This window comes from Pipistrellus hanaki (assembly GCF_964339955.1).
Source record: "Pipistrellus hanaki genome assembly, chromosome: 1".
NCBI classification, from domain to species: Eukaryota; Metazoa; Chordata; class Mammalia; order Chiroptera; family Vespertilionidae; genus Pipistrellus; species Pipistrellus hanaki.
The window spans coordinates 153,687,251-153,705,887 of NC_140503.1; the positions used below are offsets into that span (position 1 = coordinate 153,687,251).

An 18,637-nucleotide genomic window follows, 5' to 3' on the forward strand; every position below is an offset into this window, starting at 1 on the left:
AAATTTCAGCAATAATATCATTCTGGTTCCCAGCTGAACAATTTCTTATTTCTACTATACGATTTATGATCTCTGCTTTAATTTTAATTTAATCATTCTATATATGAATATGTGCTAACTTCAAAATATATTTAAAACTAGAGCAATATAAATTATAAGTAAATGTAAAGTCAAAGCATATATAGGAAAAAAAGAGATAAGAAGTGGTATCTCAGAATGTCAATCTTTAAAGTCAAAATATCACAAAATAAAAAATAAAAATGTAAATAAAAAATCAGAAGTAATCCAGAAAGAATCAAGGTTAAATTAATTCCATATTAGAAGATTAGTTATTAAATGTTTATTCAAGATTTTAGGCATTCTAGTTAATACAATCTCAACATTCAGACTTTAATATAAATTGTTTTAAACAGTTCTTGAAAATTCAAAGAAAGTCTGAGATGATAAGGTACATGTAATTAATTGGTCAGTTAATGAAAGGTGACAAAGTGTAAGTTTAGAAGCATTATCCTAATGGTATGCATATAAAAATCAAATATATTAATTATGATTAATGGCAAGACAACTAATATATACAAAATAAATTAAAAGTTATTAGGAATATAATTTTCAAGGATAAGGGAGGTTATGGGATTTTAAATAAATGTGAAAAATAGCCCCAGAGAGTAATCCTCCTAGACCATCCCAGATTGAGGTTAAAGTTTCATTAAAAATCATAGTAGCTACTCATGTAGTAACTACTCATGTCCATGAAGTCAGCACAGAAAGCAATATAAAGTATAGCTATTACTTTTCATGAATTTTTGCAAAACCACTGGTCACTAGAATGTTTCATTATTGTAGTAAATTATACCATTACTGATTATATAAGCAAGTAGAAATTCACTTTTAGAAAACATTTTTATTAAAAGCTTAGATCATGTAGCTTTTAAAATAAAAATAAGAGAACATTAATTATACACAGTTTAATTTATTTTTAGGTTACACTAAATAATAGTGATTAAGCTCTGGCATGTTAGGCTCAGTTTGTTAAAGCATTGCCCCATTCGCCAAAAGGTCAGGTTTCATTCCCAGTCAGGGCATATACTCCAGTTGGGGTGCATACTAGAGACAACTGATCTATATTTCTCCCTGTCTCTGAAAAAAAATCTAGTAATAAATAAAAATAAATAGTGATTAAATAAATATAACATTTAATATAAATCTACCACAAAAATTATAAAGTTATATATATAAAAGTTTGAGATGAAAAACCCTGTTTAATATTATATTCTGTCACATTTTTAAAATTTTTTTAAAATTAATAGTTTGTAGACCCTTTATACATTTTAAAAAATATATATATTTTATTGATTTTTTACAGAGAGGAAGGGAGAGAGATAGAGAGCTAGAAACGTCGATGAGAGAGAAACATCAACCAGCTGCCTCTTGCACACCCCCCACCGGGGATGTGCCCGCAACCTTTTGTACATGCCCTTGACCAGAATTGAACCCGGGACCTTTCAGTCCGTAGACCGACGCTCTACCGCTGAGCCAAACCGGTTTCGGCTCTGTCACATTTAAATACATGAAAATTGTCTATTTTAATCTTCAGATTTAGAAAAATTAACTGGAGTCATATATTAATCATTATTTATCAGATAAATTTGATGTCGTATATAATCTATAATTCCCTTCAATCAGGTACATTACTTCCTGTTAACCTCTGTGAATAAGAGCACAAACAACACAAATTACTACTATATAGGAAATTAATTATTATTTTTTATTATCTGGTATTTGATATCATTCATCCCGGTATGTACATTAACAAAAATAAACTAAAATTTTCCTATAAAACCAAAATAGAAGCTATTAAAAGTTATAATTGGAGAACTATATAATGTTATATCTGGAAAGGAATTCAGAGATTATGTAGTTTAAGGATGCAAAATCAGCTTTATTTCCTATGCCAACAACAATTGTTGGGTAAATTGGCATTCTGGAACAATATTTTGAGAAAAATTCTGAGATTCGATAAGCAAAAGTACCAAAATCATTATGTTAAGTTTCTCAGAGGAAAAGATTAGAGGAAGAGAGTGGTCTTTCACAATCATTCCTCTTATACTGCTCTACCTGCTAATGATTGTGGCTGTCAAAAAGCACACCTTTTCCTAAAAACAAATAAGTAAATAAGTAAAATAATTCTCTGGTCTGTAACTCATTGACCAATATTCATTTCACCATAGTAAGGAAATGATATTTGTAACCTTAAAATTTTGTATGGCAAAGAAAAGACAGAGCTTTCCGTAGGGGAAAGTTCAAGAGAAGATTGTCTCTTGTCAGGTTTGGTAAAAGAGGTAGTCCCACTACAGAGAAAGGAAGAACTCACATGCAGAAAATGGACTGCGACTCCTTGACCCAAAACACAACCTCAGCTGAACATATATCGAAAAAGTTCTGCAAGGCACCTATTAGGTCTATATTTGGTGCCCACTTTTCCTCATAGGGTCCTATATAGAATTTAGTATAAAATAAGACTATAAATAATGACAGCAGAAGAGAGATTTGAGAAAACAAAGAGCTACAGCAAGAACAGAATCAAAGCTTAGTGAAGCAGCCTACCATTTGCAACAAGAATCTCATGTCTTGACTGTTAGAACACCACATTATTTAGTTTTAGTTCCATACAACGCATACTTTATTTCATTAAAAATAGTGTGAAACTGAATTTGCAAGATAACAGTGTTTTGTGGGCATCTTCACGTTTTAATTATAAGAATTTAAGCCAAGGACTTCTCAATGACATATTTCTTTCAGGCTATTATTCCGAGCCCTGTGATTTACTTACATTATGTATGCATGCACACACGCACCTCCGAACACACAGAGCATATTGAACAGCTGCTTGTTTTGTGACTCCAGCTGTTTTGAGATTTTAACACTATCAAAGATGTTTAGAGTCTCCACTAATTGCTGAAAGCTCACTTTTCCTCTTTTCTTTCTCTTTTTATTCTCTTCCTTTTAATTGCAAAGATAAAAACTTTCACCCTTTTTGGTCACTTAGCAGTTATGGAAATGAAGTTCTCTGTATAAATGTATACATTTAAGTTAAGTGATACATGTATTACCTTAATTTGCTAGTAGGTGTAAGGTATGAATTATAGTACCTCCCAAAATGATACTTATTCTTGTTTTCCCATAGTAATCAACTAAGAGGACCATTTTTTTTTTAAGTTTCTCTAACTCAAATGCAACATACCATATTTCCAGAATTCTAAAACATGTATAGTTTCTATATTTTATCATGTAAGGATATATTTTAAATAGTTCAAGGTATTTCATATGATGGATTATTTTTCTTGAGAAATTCATTAATCAATATTGACCTTTACAATCAGTGAGCTCCTTTAAATGAGAACATAAGGTAAGCTTCCATGACAGATGTGGAGGATTTGTAAAATTTCTAAATAGTTGAATTTAAGTTAACTTATTTTTTGCTCTTTAACCCAGTAATGAGTCATAAGAATAGTATTTATAATTGCTTTTTTCCACTTCCACCAAAAAAGCAACTGACATTTGCTTTTCTACTTGTAAGAATATGCTAACACAAAACATTTTCAGCTTATCAGACATTTAGCCATCTTTGTAAATATGCTTTTTGGTAACCAACTGAGAGGTGGGATATGAAAGCTAGGATTAATTTGACACATTATCAATGTTGTTTGCCAAAAATATAATCACTTGGGACAAATTCTTCTAAATAAAGATGGTCTTTATATATAGATAGTGTTGCAAGGTCCAATTTAATCATAATTATCTACTTAAAAAGTGAGAATACTGAAAAATATTTAATTGATTATAATTGAAAAGCATTAAGACTTAATTTTCTTTTATAACGAATACAAGTAGATAAAAAGGTTGATTACTAGCCATCAAATAAAGTGAATAATTTTGTCAACTATTTTTTAGTCATCTAAAAAAAACAACAACTAGTATGAACCTTTTGTTGTGATTTGTGATCTAAGCCTGAGGTGAACTAAACATTTAACCTAGCACCTATTATAAGTCACTTTATTTTCCCATTTACAAAAAGCTATTATTATTCTCATTTTCAAGTCAGGAAAGCTGGCTCAGTGAAGTTAAATGTACTGTCTGTCCAAATTCATACCATTAGTAAATGACAGACTTGGGATTCACACCTGGCACAGATTTCAATAACTGGGCCACAGAGAACTGAAAAAACATTGCTTTTAAACACAGAGGTCTATATAAAAATGAAGTCACTTAACTCTTTCTTACTACAAGATTCAGCAAGCCCAAACTCCTGGATGTAAAAGAGAAAGGCCCCTTTTTACATTTCAGGTAAGTAGTGAAGATAAGGCTGGAATATGGATATAATATATCCTTTAGAACCTTTCAATTATCTATATATATAAAACCCTAAGAGATCTGTCGACTTTCTGACCAGTAGCCATGATGTGCACTGACTACTAGGGGGCAAGAAGCTCAATGCAGGAGCTGTCCCCTGGTGGTCAGTGCATGAATCCGTGCACTGGGCCTCTAGTATATAATAATGGCCTCCTATTTATGGAAATTCAGATTAATCTCCTCCCCTTTTAATATTAGCAATTCTTCAATGAATATACTTAGGTACATAAATATCTATATGTTAAATATATAAAATGTATATATAACATCAGGGAAGTGCCAGTTACTTCTAAATCATGGTGGTCAATAATAGACAAGGGTTACCCTGGTGGATTGCTCGGTGGTTGGAGCATTGTCCTACCCAAAAAGTTTGTGGATTCAATATCCAGACAGAATATATACCTAGTTTATGTTTGATCCACAGTCAGGGACTCAGACAGGAGGCAACCAATGGATCTTTTTCTCTTATATCTTTCTCTCTCTCTCTCTCTTCCTCTCATCCTCCCTCAAAATCAATAAGTATATCCTCAGGTGAGAATTTAAAAAACATAGGGAAGTGTATGATGGGAGAGCCAGAAGGTGGTCATGCAGATATATAATGCATGATATACTGAATAGGCACTAGGCCAAAAAGAGCCATTGTTATATGACAGCCCCAGAGTATTTTTCCTAGACTGTGGCTTGGGGAAGCCTCTGATGCAGAAGTGAATCTGAGGTTGCAATCTGAAAAATAAGTGGAACCTAATTCAGTGAAGAGAAGTTATCTTGATGAAAAGGTTGAAGAAAATATTTCTAAACAGTAGCGTAGATTGTACAAAGATCCTGTGGCATAAAGATCATGGACTACCTGAGAGGGAGAAAGAAGAGTCTGGTTACTGAAGTGCAGATACAAGATGAAGTTGGAGAAGTAGTCAAGAAATATGACAGTTGAGTAAATTTGTTCATCTTTTTGTTGTTACCTATTTTTGTTGTTGTTGTTGCTGTACACATGCAATATATTTTTTATTATTTTTTAAAACTTATTTTCACCCTTTTATGATTTTTTTTATGATTATTTTTTTTTCCTTTTCTTGATTGATGAAGGTATCACATTTGTGACCTTATTACCCCCCTCACCTTCTCCCTCATGTCCTCACCTCCCTGGTGTCTGTGTCCATTGGTTAGGCTTATATGCATGCATACAAGTCTTTTGGTTGACCTCTTTCCCTTACACCTGCCTTCCCCTACCTTCCCTCTGAGGTTTGATGGTCTAATGGATACTTCTCTGTCTCTGGATCTGTTTTTGTTCATCAGATTATGTTGTTTATTATAGTCCATAAATGAGTGAGATCATGTGATATATATCTTTCCCTGACTTATTTCGTTTAGCACAATGCTCTCCAAGTCCATCCATGCTGGGTTGTTACCTTTTATCTGCTATTTATATGTTAAATGTCTGCCTATATACTATTTCAAATTTATTTGAAATATAATTTATATAGTTATTTGGAAATTTGAAAACTGTTATACAACCTAATTTGCCAGTCTTTTACTTTTAGAAATATTTTGCTTCATACTATGTTTAGGAAGGCCTTTCCCCCACAGTTCATAGACTTAAAATAATTACCTTACCTAAAACAACATCATTCCATACTATAATCCCCACAAATGATCATTAGTTGATAGGAGATAAAGCAATAGGAATTAAGAAACTAAGTAAATTCAAATGCTATATTTGTTGGATACAGGTAAAATTTGATCTTTCTCTGTATAATCCAAGCCAGCAAAAAGTGAGGATTAAACATAATTGTGACAAGAATAATAATCAGATCATATTATAGTGTCTCTTCAAAACTTTTCCATCATTTTATAAAAGTTTCAGTCACTAAATGTATTACTCTTCTACATTCTAGATTTAGAATGAATTATTTCAAGATGAGTGACAGCATATTTAACATACTCCAAAAATTATATCTTGTAAAATAAAAATAAGATTTTATAAAAATATATGAGAAACTGTATGTTTATACTTGTATAAAAGGAAGATAGAGAATGACTAAAATAATATTTTAGATTTTTCTCTCAGTTATTCTGATTTATCTAGAATATTAAAACCCAAACTCAACAGTCACCTTCAATTATTTCCTCTATCTTATTCATTCTCCTTCAAATCTACTTTGGTTAACCCATACTGTTAATTTTACCTGTAAATATTTCTCAAATTATTCTCTTCTTGAAGTATTTACTACTAGGCCTTAGTTCAACCAATATCACTTTTAACCCAAATAAAACTAAGCTGATATATAATTTCAGAGCCCGCAAATTAACCTTTTCTCCAATCATCTACATTGTAAGCAAATATATTTATTTTTTAAAATCCAATTTTGTCATTTCTGTGTTTGAAAACCATCAACAAAATAGTGAGAAACTTACACAAAGAGAAAGTACAACTAAATGCAATTTAGTATCTTGGATAAGATCTTAGAATAGAAAATAGTTATTAAAATTGGTGAATTCTGAATAAGGTTTGTAGTTCAGTTAATAGCAATGTACTAGGTTTAACTGACTGTTCTTGATCATTGTACTATGGTAATGTAAGTGTTAATAGTATGGAAGTGGGTTAGGAATATAAGGAAATTCTGCACTGTTTTTGAAGTTGTTCAATAAATCTAAAACTACTTCAAAATAAAAATTTAAAAGGAGATAAAACTGGCAATGACTTCCCACTTCTAAAAGAAAAAGCCCAAACTCCAGCTTGGCATATAAAGTCCTTCATGAGCTGGCCCCAATCTACCAGTGCATGTTCATGCTCACTTCCATTTCCTCTTCCTGGCCATCAGTTTTTTCTGCCATCCCGCACACTCTACTACTACTATACTATTTTCTACTTTAATTATATTATTTTTTTCAATGGCCTAGGTGCTTACAAAGTTTTGTTTTTTCCATCTAAAAGATACTGAGTCTTTTGATTCATGAGTAAGATATGTATCTTCATTTAATTCAGTCTTTTAAAAAGTTTCTCAACTTTTTATGGTATCAGTAAACACTATAAAATATAATTAATTACTTCCTCTTTTGTCATATCTATTACTAAATATTTTATATATTTATATTTTATTGTAAATGTTATTCTATTTTCATGTTGAATTATTTGTTGTTATAATACAGAAATGCATTAGATTATCACATATTGATTTTATATTTTGAAATTTTATTAATATCTGTGACTTTGTAGTAATGTTGCCTCTCTCATTCCTAATACTGGTCATTTGAATCATCTCATTTTTTATACTGATCAGTCTGGCTAGAGGTCTATCAATTTTATTCATTTTCTACAAGAAAGAGCTTTTGTTTGCATTGATTTTCTTAATTGCTTTTTTGTTTTCTATTTCATTGATGTCTACTCTGATCTTTATAATTTCCTTCTGCTTAATTTAAATTTAGTTTGCTCTCTTTTTTTGTTTTTTTCCCCTAGGGCAGAAGACGTGGTTATCGTTTTTTGTTTTTTGATATAGTTATTTAGTCCTACAAATTTTTTTTTATGACTGTTTACCTTCCGTCTGCTAAATTTCACCCATTATTCATTTATGGGATTCATCTTTCCTGCTAACATATTTACCTATAATTATGTTTGGATTTTCTATTTGATAGTGCCAACGTCTGAAAAGATAGCTCAGTCATTTTCTATTGCTCACGTAATATTCTGAAAGCAGATTTTTTTCTCAAATTTTTGTGTGTATCTCATAGTTTTAGATGGATTGCTGGACAACAAATGTTGAGGTAAATAGGACATATCAGTGCACTCCCCCTTCTGTCAGGCTGTTGGTGTGTGGATGATTCAATCTAGTCAGGAATTGATCTGGATATGTTTTTTGTTGTTGTCATCCAGTGTTCCACCAGCTTCCAATTCCTCCAGCAGCAGGGTGATGTTACTTTGTACTGAGAATGGGGCCTGGATTGCCACAAGGTTTTCTTCAGTGCTCCTCCTCCTCCCTTAGCTGCACCTCAGTGATGATCCTTCTGTTTCTTGGATCCATCCACTGAGGTAAACTGCTGTGTGTTACTGGGCACTAGGTTCTTTGTTGACCTGCTCCAGCCTTAGTCTCAGGCAGGCCTGAAGGTGGGCCTTTCTCAATGTTGCTTCCCCTCATCTCTGTGATAGCCAAATGGTGGTTAATTGGTCAGGAGAGAGATTCCTGTCTCCCATAATTAGTATGTCAGTGATTTTATTTTCTTAATATACATATTTTTTATTGATTTCAGAAATGAAGGAAGAGGGATAGAGAGCTTGAAACATCAATGATGATAATCATTAATGGGCTGCCTTCTGCATGCCTCCTATTGGGGATGGAGCCGGCAACCCAGGCATGTGCCCTTGACTGGAATCGAACCTAGGACCCTTTAGTCCCTAGGCTGACACTCTATCCACTAGGCCAAACCAGCTAGGGCATTGGTGAAGGCTATTGCTTTAACCCTTTCACCAGCAGCAATAGATCTTTACAAGACCCACATGTGGATAAAAGGGTTATTTGCCCCTTCTCCAGCACTCGAACTCATTCACTTTGACTCTTCTCAGGAAGGCACTCACCAAGGAGGCTGTATTCAGTTCCAGTCCAATGAGAAGAAGCCAGATGAATTTGAATCTGGCATCTCCTAGGCTCCCCTGGAGCCTGGGATGAACTGGGACTTCAAGACAGAAACTGAACATAACAGCAGGCAAGCCCACCATAGGAACTTCAGAATATATTTTGTTTCAAGAAAAATGTCCCCAGCAGACACACTGGGGCCGAAGGGCCACCTGGAGCTCAGCAGGGAGCCTGGCTAGGGAAAGGCCTGCACTCTATTGTCCACATTCCTGGCTGCGGGAGAGTGCAACAGGCTCCAATCCAGCTGTCTGTGTGAGATCCTCCCTCCCTGCAACTGCTGGGTGAAGTTATGACATAACCAGAATCTGCCACCAAGACATTGAACCACCAATCAGCACATGCCAAGTGCCCTGGGGCCCACCCCTTCCAGTTCCGCCTTGCGCCCAACCCCTTCCTGTTCCTTCCTTTAAAAAGACTCTCCATTCATGCACCTGTTACTGTTTCTTCCTCTTCCTTCTGTTTTGAAGGAGGCAGTCCTATTGGGTCCCTCCTTCTTTTCCATCTTCCTCTTTCCTGGTTTCTCTACCTCCGTAATGAATCTCATTCATTACTGCAGAATAAACCTTCTTTTTTAATATGGCTTGGTGGTCTTCGACTCCCATTTCCTGCACCTCAAACCTTACAGTCTGGAGAGGAGAGGACTAAACTGTACCTAAACATCCTCCTGTCCAACCCCTTGTGATGGCAGAAAGCCGGCTGTGCAGGAGGAGGGCCAGCTCCGAGTGCTATGGAAGGTTTGGTGACTCTCAGGACAGCCAGGCTCCTGCTGAAGGAAAAAGACCCTGTGATTCCTGTTAGCGCCAATGGAGCAGACACCGGAGCTAAAGGGGACCGCCATCCAAGACACCAATACCACTGAGGGTCGAGAAGTGCCATCCAGGATCAAGGCTGTCCAGCCCGGCAGCCAGCAGGGTGCTGCTCAAAGCTGCACTGGTCAGAATCAGGCTGAGCTGTGATCCCCAGACATGCAGGATGTTGTGGACTCCTGCTGAGCCCAGACCCCACAAATCTGGAATACGTTCTGCAAAGGGCCGCCATCTGTGTGCAGGGCAGGTCCTTGACACCACTTCCTTGTCATATGTCACTCTCAGTGACCTGTGGGACAAAGCCTGGCCTCCTGGGAGCAAGTTTGTTGAGAACTCTAGCACTTCTCTATCTCATATCTTCCTTTAGTGGAGTCAGAGAAGTCAAGGAAGGCAGCAATGGGGTCAATAAACAAGAGTGATGGAGCAAATAAAAGAAACTCAAATCCAGCAAGAATTGTAAGGGGGAAAACCAGGCTGCTACTCAAAGAAAAGTGACTGGTCTAGGCTGACCCTAAATTCAAGCTAGAAAACCTGAGCAACAAAGCAAAGAAATATAGAAAGGAAAAGGAAAATCAGGGGAACAACTATGCACAAGAAAGTGGTTAAATCCTGTGAAGGAGAGAAGAATTAACCTCCAAATATGGGAAACAAACTTCAAAGCTTAACGCACAGCTCTTGGAGGAGGAAAAGCTAAAATCCGATTTGAAGCAGCATTTGCAGGCAGTGAGGGGCATTTCACTACGAAAGGAGAAACAGGGCAGAGAAATGCAGAGGGCCCTCGAGGAAAAAGCAGTCCTGGAGCAGCAGCGGAGTGAGCTAGCCCTGAGCATGTTGGGAACGAGAGAGAGAAATGAGCCAAAAGGCAGGCCCAGGCCTTGGAGGTGAAAGCAGAGGGATGCTTCAACTGTGCAGAGACCTCAGCACAGAGAGCCAGGGATCACACAAAAATCAGTGCAGCAGTTCCAGCAGTGCCTGGGGGTGCAGGCCACCCAAAGCCGCTTATCCCAAAGCCTCGGCTGCAGCAGGAGCAGTGGTCTGTGGAGTGCTTAGCATCCAAGGGAGGCAGTGACTGCAACAGGGTGCTCCAAAGACCCTCAAGAACCCCTTCCATAGGCGCCAGATCAAGGATTAGTCCACAGTAATTCCTACACTATCACTGAGGCAATGAACTAGAGTGAGCCAAAACCGGTTTGGCTCAGTGGATAGAGCATTGGCCTGGGGACTGAAAAGTCCCAGGTTTGATTCCAGGCAAGGGCATGTACCTTAGTTGTGGGCACATCCCCAGTAGCGGGTGTGCAGGAGGCAGCTGATTGAGGTTTCTCTCTCATCGATGTTTCTAACTCTCTATCCCTCTCCTTTCCTCTCTGTAAAAAATCAATTAAAAAAAAAAAAAAAAGAACTGGAGCGGGTCTGCTCAGCTGCTGCATCAGCCTGGTTAGAAGGCTTCTGGCTCCCATTACTACTGATAGGTAGGTATCCATCATGATGTGTTAGTGCGAAGGATTAGGTAATTTTTTTCCAGCCCTAGATTTCCTTACTTAGGTGTTTCTTTAATTAACTCTTATTAATAAACATGATGTTCCTCAAATCTCCAGATAACCTAACACCATTTGCCAAACACTCATACACAAAACCAGGTCCAGAAAACCTCCTTGAGGATGAGAAAGGAAAACAATTTTGTGTGATTTATTTAATCTGGCTGAATCAGATTTTGTTACAGAAAAAGCACATTTAATGATAGAATCTCAGATTGACTTTATAGAGTGCTTTCTGCTCTGAAAATAACCCAAATCAGTTTATCCTCTTTCCTTTTGGCCAGCTCAATACACAGGCAGTTTTTTTTTTTTTGTTTGTTTGTTTGTTTGTTTTTAGTTTGTGCCAGTGACCTGGTAGTTCCCTCTATAGTTTTCTCATCAGAGTAAAGTTTCTCTAATAACAGCGAGATCAATAAGCACTAGGCAGAATGGCCTTATGTCTGATGCAGCCCTTACAATTTTGGATTCCAGTAAATTGAAAAGGAAAGAGACAATAAAGGGGGCATATATTACATCAACTCTTTTGAAAAATATTGTGAAGAAATACCTGTAGAATTAGTGAGGGAAAATGTATCAGAAGATTTTTTAAAATATCTGGACAACTTTTTAAAGACTCCTGTGCCAAATTCTATGACAAGATTACTTAATTTAGATATAGTAAATAGTTTCATGTCCTCTGTTACATTTTCTTACTAAATGTGCACTTAATAGTACATGAAATGCCCTTTGTAATAAAAAAAATGCCATGTATTTATACCTTTTTGATTGAACTGGGAATGGTATTTTAAATTAGTATAGACTTTTAGGGTAGTTGGGTTCTGTGTTTATGTTGTTGTTATTTTTTTGTTTTTTGTTTTTTGTTTGTTTGGTTTTTTTTTGCACTTATGACATGATCATTATATCAGTGATTTATTTAGATGCTGAATCCTAGTACAGGTATATAATCCCACATTTCAACATTGCTCTTCAATGGGAAAACATAACCAATTCCAATAATTGTCAGTAATGAAAAACTTCAAAATAATTTTCTTAATTTTTGTTTTATGGATACGTAAAATGAATTCCTTTAAATTGGATTAAGAGAGGACTCTCCCTCAACCTGTCTTTAACTTGTAGCTTTAACCATTTTTTCCCCTCTGTTAAACATGTAGTTTCTTTATTAAACAAGTTTTTGTTATTAAACAATAAAAGCCTTAACCAATGTCAGCCCAATAACTTCAATTTAAAAATTTGCTAGTACCTACCATATAAGACATCACAGTTCTATACCATAACAAACATGAGGGAAAAAGTAAAATAAAAGTCCACTTGGATTAAATTTTTTAAAATCTTGGTGTTTTTTTTTTTTTTTTTTTTTTTTTTTTTGTGTGTGTGTGTGTGTGTGTGTGTGTGTGTGTGTGTGTGTGTGTGTGTGTGGTGTTTTTTGTTTTTTTTTAATTTTTAAGATTTTTTACTTCATAGGTGATAAGTGAATGAGTACTGAGCCTGCTTCCTGTAGCCAGCCTGCACCTACAGTTTGCCTGAACCACGGAGGGGGGCGCTACCTAAGACCCTGATGATCCAGTTTTCTTATGAGACCTAGTGGAGGCCCCTGGCAATAGCTTACAATTGAATATTAACTCCCTTTGAGTCTGGGGCTTCATTCCTCCAAGCAAATACAGAAGCTCGCATTTGGCCTTCCAAATCATAAGAATTGTAAGTGGTTTTTCTTCTAGCCCTCAGGGAAGGCAGCCACTTGTCTCCTATATTGTCAATGGCCAGACTATTAATGCCTTTTGTCTCTCCTTGAAGGAGCTTGCCCCTCTTCTTGGATTTTGATTTCCTTGGTAACTTTCAGATAAATTATGGCATAAAAAAAAACTTATTTAGCTTTTTCTCATTTTTCAGAGAGAAATAACTTTCTTTGTACCTTATTACCTCTTAAGAGGTGAAAAAAAAAATCCTGCTGCTCATAGATTACTCCTATAACATTTTCTAAGTGCCTATTGCATTGCAATTACTAAACCTTGCCCATCTCTGGATTAAACAGTCTTCTCCAATATTTACTTGAAACCCAGTACCTTGAACTTGATAAACTCAATCATAGCTTGTTAATTATATCTAGACAGATTTTAAGTATTTTTTATTAGAAAAAGTACACTGTTTCTGAATATCATTATGAATAATTTTATTTGTATTACTAATATTTTATTACTTGATAGCAATGTCATTCAGGCACACACACTATGTGTAGAGAAATTACTCTTCACGGGAACGTACTTATCGTGGCCTATAAGCCTTATAGAACTTGGCCACAGCTCTGATCTATACCTTTCCTTTCAGCAGTGCCCATTCTATTTTAGCCACAATTGTCTTCCTGCTTTTCCCTGCAGCCTCTTTTCTCTGCATTCCTTTGCCTGGGTGCCTTTTCCCCATGTACTCCCTCTTATATTTCACTAGAGGCCCGGTGCATGAAATTCTCAGCCTGGTCTGCACCCTCTCCACTGGGATCCCACTCCTAATCCAGAACCACCGGCTCCCTAGCACTCACCTGCCTGCCTGCCTGATGCCCCTAACTGCCTATCTGCTCTCCCCTCCTGGCCTAAACCCCCTAACTTGCCCATCTGATCTCCCTTCTCTCTGAGCCTTCAGAACCCGGTGCAGGAGTGCTGAGAGCTCTCCAACCGAGGCCCTGCCCCTGTCTTTATGCCCCCTCTGGGACCGGGCCTGTGCGTGCCTCGGCTGGGGGGGATACCACGGCCCATACTGATGCCCCGCTCTGGACCAGGTAGTGTGGTGGGCCTGAGCGAGCCTCCATTGGGAGTGGTCTCTGCCTCTGAGGCAGCATGACAGCGCTGGGCAGGCCTGTGTTCGCCTCCTCTGGGGGCTGAAGTCCCAGCTCCCGTCCCTGCCCACTATCTCCTATACATGTGAAGCTTGTTGACCAGTTGTGCCTGGAACACAGTTAGGACCAATTAGAATAATACCTCTTTATTATATAGATGCTAGGCCTCTGTTCTTACAGTTCCTTTCAATAGCATCCCTGCTACTCAAGACCCTACTTTATATTTCCTTTAACATTTAATCATCATCTGACTATATTTTTACATCTATTTGTTTCTATACCTTCACTCTATCTTTCCCGCTGAAACATAAGCTACTTTAGAGAAGGAGCTTTGTCTGTTTACTCATTGCTTTCTGGTCTCTTGCAGGCATTCAATGAATATGCGGTGACTGAATGAATAGCTGAATAAACAGTATAGTTGCAGTCTAATCCCCAAAGTGGAAATGTTATATGATAGTTTAATTATACTAGAAATGATCATTTATGTTAATGTTACTCAGTTTGCTTTTTTCACAGAAACAGTCTATTCCTGCTGATGAAGAAGGATCCTAAATGTCTTGACAATAGTAAGAAGGTCAAAGTAAGAAGAATTTGTCCTTCAAAAAAAATAGTGTTTAGCATTCCTCATGTACACCATTTAGAGATACCGATAGTCTTTTGAAATAGGACCAGCATATGTAAGTTTCACGGACAGAGATGTTGCGAATTATTTCTTAACTCAGGTGTTCTTGACATATGGGAGACCTCAGTAAATATTTCTTAAAGGTGTTAATATAATATTATACGCAATAGATTAGATTAGAATATCATCTTTAGAAGCAATATTCTCCATGGATGTTTTTTGCATTACTAATATATCAAATTCAGTCTGTTATTCCTTTAGTCTGCTAACATTTATTTTAAAAGTACCTGACATTTTATTTGATTAAAATACTCATTCAATACTATGTACATTTTAGATGATTTTAAGCTAAGTAGAAGAATTCATTTTGGTTTTTAAATGAACTAAAATGGCTATTTATATGATTTATTATAGCAACTATGAAAACACATCTTATTTTTCAATATAGTCTACTGCAGTTCATTGTAAAGAAAGCTTTTAATTTTTTCTCAACCTCTAATCTGTGATTTTATCTTGATCTGGTTAACATATAATTAGCAGCAGGAGCTAGATCTCAGTTATCCATTTGTGAATTGATCAGCACTATCACAGTTTATGGATAATCACATTTCACTTAGGAAAAAAATGCACTTGGCTTTATTTTCTATGGAAGTAATCTTTCACCATCTGCAGTTTGTTATCATATTGTAATTTCTCTAATAATGCCTTTCAACATAGTATCAGGAGCATGTCTATTTCCGGGGGAGGGGGGAGAGAAATACTGCCCATGTACTTTACAGAGCTATGGAACAGTGCATAAGGTCAAATACACTATTTAATAGTTACTTTGGCCACTGCTACAGCAATTGCGCAGTGAAAGGGGATAATTTCTGGAAAGTATGACATAAAATTTGTGGCAACTATTTCAAAAAAGAGCTTTTCACTATGTCACATGGATTCTTTTAGATTTTTTCTAAGCACATTGTGCAAGTTTTTTTTTTTTTTTAAAGACCTGTGTTTAAATCTTTGACACTAATTCTCTTTGTGTATTGCGCTTAAACATACAAAGATAGTGTTTCTTCTAAGGAAAGACATAAAATCAAAACACTAGCTGACATGACAGTGTTCCTAACATTGATACCAGCATAAAAGAAATAAAACACACACACACACACACACACACACACACACACACACACACACAAATCTGAGCCTTCTCTACTCCTGCTATTGCTAGGAACTTGCTTTTGGGGGGGGGAAAATATGGGAAATGCATTGACTTTATAATCCAGAGACTTAGGGTATAGGTAGGAATCCTAACTTTCAGTTCTGGTTCGGATATGAATCAGTGTTGGGTCTTGGGTAAGAATCACTTTTTCTCTTTGGATTTTAGTTTGTATGTGTATTAAAGGCAAAGGTTGGAGTAGATGGTTTCCCAGGACACACTATACCACAATGCTCTTTCTTCCCCTTGTTTAGATTACTAATGAATATTTACTCTATTTGGCTCACTCCGACTTAATTAGTTACATATTGGCCTAGAATTAGAAATAGGTTTTCTATCCTTTTAAGGTTGGCCTTACATGCATCTGTTTTGAATCTATATGAGGATATTTTTATTTTCGCATTTTAAGTTGGGGTTGGTACTTAGGGTGAATCAGTATACTCTTGCAAGCTTACAAGGAAAACAGTATGATGGATTTTATTTATAATATGCCTGTTTTAAAGTGTCTTGACATTTGAATTTTTTTACTGCAAGGGTTTGTGGCCTTTTCAAATAAAGGTTCATCTAGTTATAACAAAACTATTTTCTTTGAGTGCGTCATATATATATATGACAAGGTTACATATGTAGCACTAAATTTAACATCTTCTCTTCCTTCCCACACGCCCCCAAAAAAGGAGAAAGGAGAAAGTTTTAACATAATATTCTGATTACTGAGAATTTTCCTTCTTTTTCTAGAAACAATGCAGACAAATAACTTAGGATTCATGTGAATTTATATCAAAGAAGCAATATCTAGAAATAATATTTCTTATGATGACATTCTCATCCTTATGTCTATCCATGAAACACTGCAATGTTTTATACTTCATAGCACCTTTGATGTCATTGCACCTTGAACTCTTCCACACATGATATCCATAGAAATTGTTTTAATGAGATTTAGATGTTCCAAATGCAAAGAAATGTTTTATCCACAGTAGAGATAACATAAGGATACTTTCCATAATTTTAGAGATTTGATTTCAAAGCCATTTTTTATCTCTTTCACCACCACAAATACCTATGAAGCAAACAGTGCATAAAAATGCATGCACTGGAGAGGGGTGTCCCTCAGCCCAGCCTGGCCCCTCTCACAGTCCAGAAGCCCTCACAGATGGGAGGCAACCCTGGGATCAGTGGAAGGCAAAGCCCCCATCATACCTCTGCTGCTGCCACAGCCAGCAGTGCAGGCCTCAGCCAGCCCTGCTTACCTGAGCCTCGGGTGGCCCTGGGCAGCTGGGCAGCTGCCATCAGAGGCTTGCCTATGTCTCGGGCTAGCCTGGCAGCTAGGGGCCTGAGAGGACTGGGGACTTCAGAGCATGCACTCAGGGCTGAAGGGACTGGGCACTGCTATCTTATGGTTGTTAGCACCACCATCTTTGAGGGCATGGCAGTTAATTAGCATATTCCCTCCTTATTGGCTATGGATTCCACCCTTTTTGTGATGATGTGAGGGTCAATTAGCATATTCCTTCTTTATTATATAGGATTTTTCCAGAGTTATTGCTGATCTCAAATGAAAACATGTATGTGAATATCTTTTTTCAATAGCATAGTTACACTGTATTATAATTTGTATTATCTTTATTCACATGATTCTATTTTTTCACTGGAAGGATACAGAAGTATACTTTGAGCTAATTGTTTACTAAAGATGGTAATTAATCACTTAGAGATTAAGATCTATAATCATTGATTCAACCAACCATTTAAGGACATGCCAAAAGAAATACAAATAGTGTAATACAAGGTCTTTAGAAACTTATACTGAGTGGTCAGATTATTATGATATTTGAACGCATAATGATCTGGCAACTCAATCTATATATATTAGAGGCCCAGTGCATGAATTTGTGCATGAGTGGGGGCTCTGGCCAGCCTGGCCAGGGGGAGGGGACATGGGTGGTTGGCCGGCCTGCCTGCTGGTTGAACTCCTGGTTGAGGAACAATTTGCATATTAGCCTTTTATTATATACATTGAGTGGCCAGATTACTATGCATTCAGAGATCATAATAATTTGGCCACTCAGTGTATAATTGCCTTAATACTAGTAGTCTATGCCATTCAATATTAAACAAATATAAACAAGAGATTTATATAAAAGAAGACATAAGACTGAATATACAAACATCATTTGAGTTCAAATAGGGAACACATTTTAATATGAGTTGGATCAATTTAGCCTGAACTAGTTAGATTTTTTTTTCCCCTGAAGAAACACATTAACTTTTAAGTCTCTTAAAAAAGTTACCATTTTTGTATTCATTTTTCTGTTGGTACAGAATTTGTGGTTATGAAATATTTGTCGAAATAAAAGTAAGGTGGATCTTGAAGAAGTTTGTTTCTGATAATGAAGGAGGAAGGATAAGGGCATCCTGGAATGTGGAGGAGAGACCTAACGTGGGAACTCTCCTTGCTGTTGGGAAAGGGAAGAGAAGACAGGCCACTGGGGGACTACCTTGCTCTTACATTCTAGTTGAGCTGAAATAGGGCTTCCATAGTAACTCAGCAAAAGAGATAACTCAAGAAGGAATGAAACGCTAATTTCAAAAAAATGTATACTATCTC

At 36.4% G+C, this 18,637-nt stretch overlaps 1 protein-coding gene across 1 annotated transcript in view; it reads right to left on the reverse strand.

Moving 5' to 3' along the window:
- GRID2 (glutamate ionotropic receptor delta type subunit 2) overlaps positions 1 to 18,637 on the reverse strand; it is a 1,250,164-nt gene that overhangs the window by 640,430 nt on the left and 591,097 nt on the right. The gene's annotated exons all lie outside the window — the stretch shown is intronic.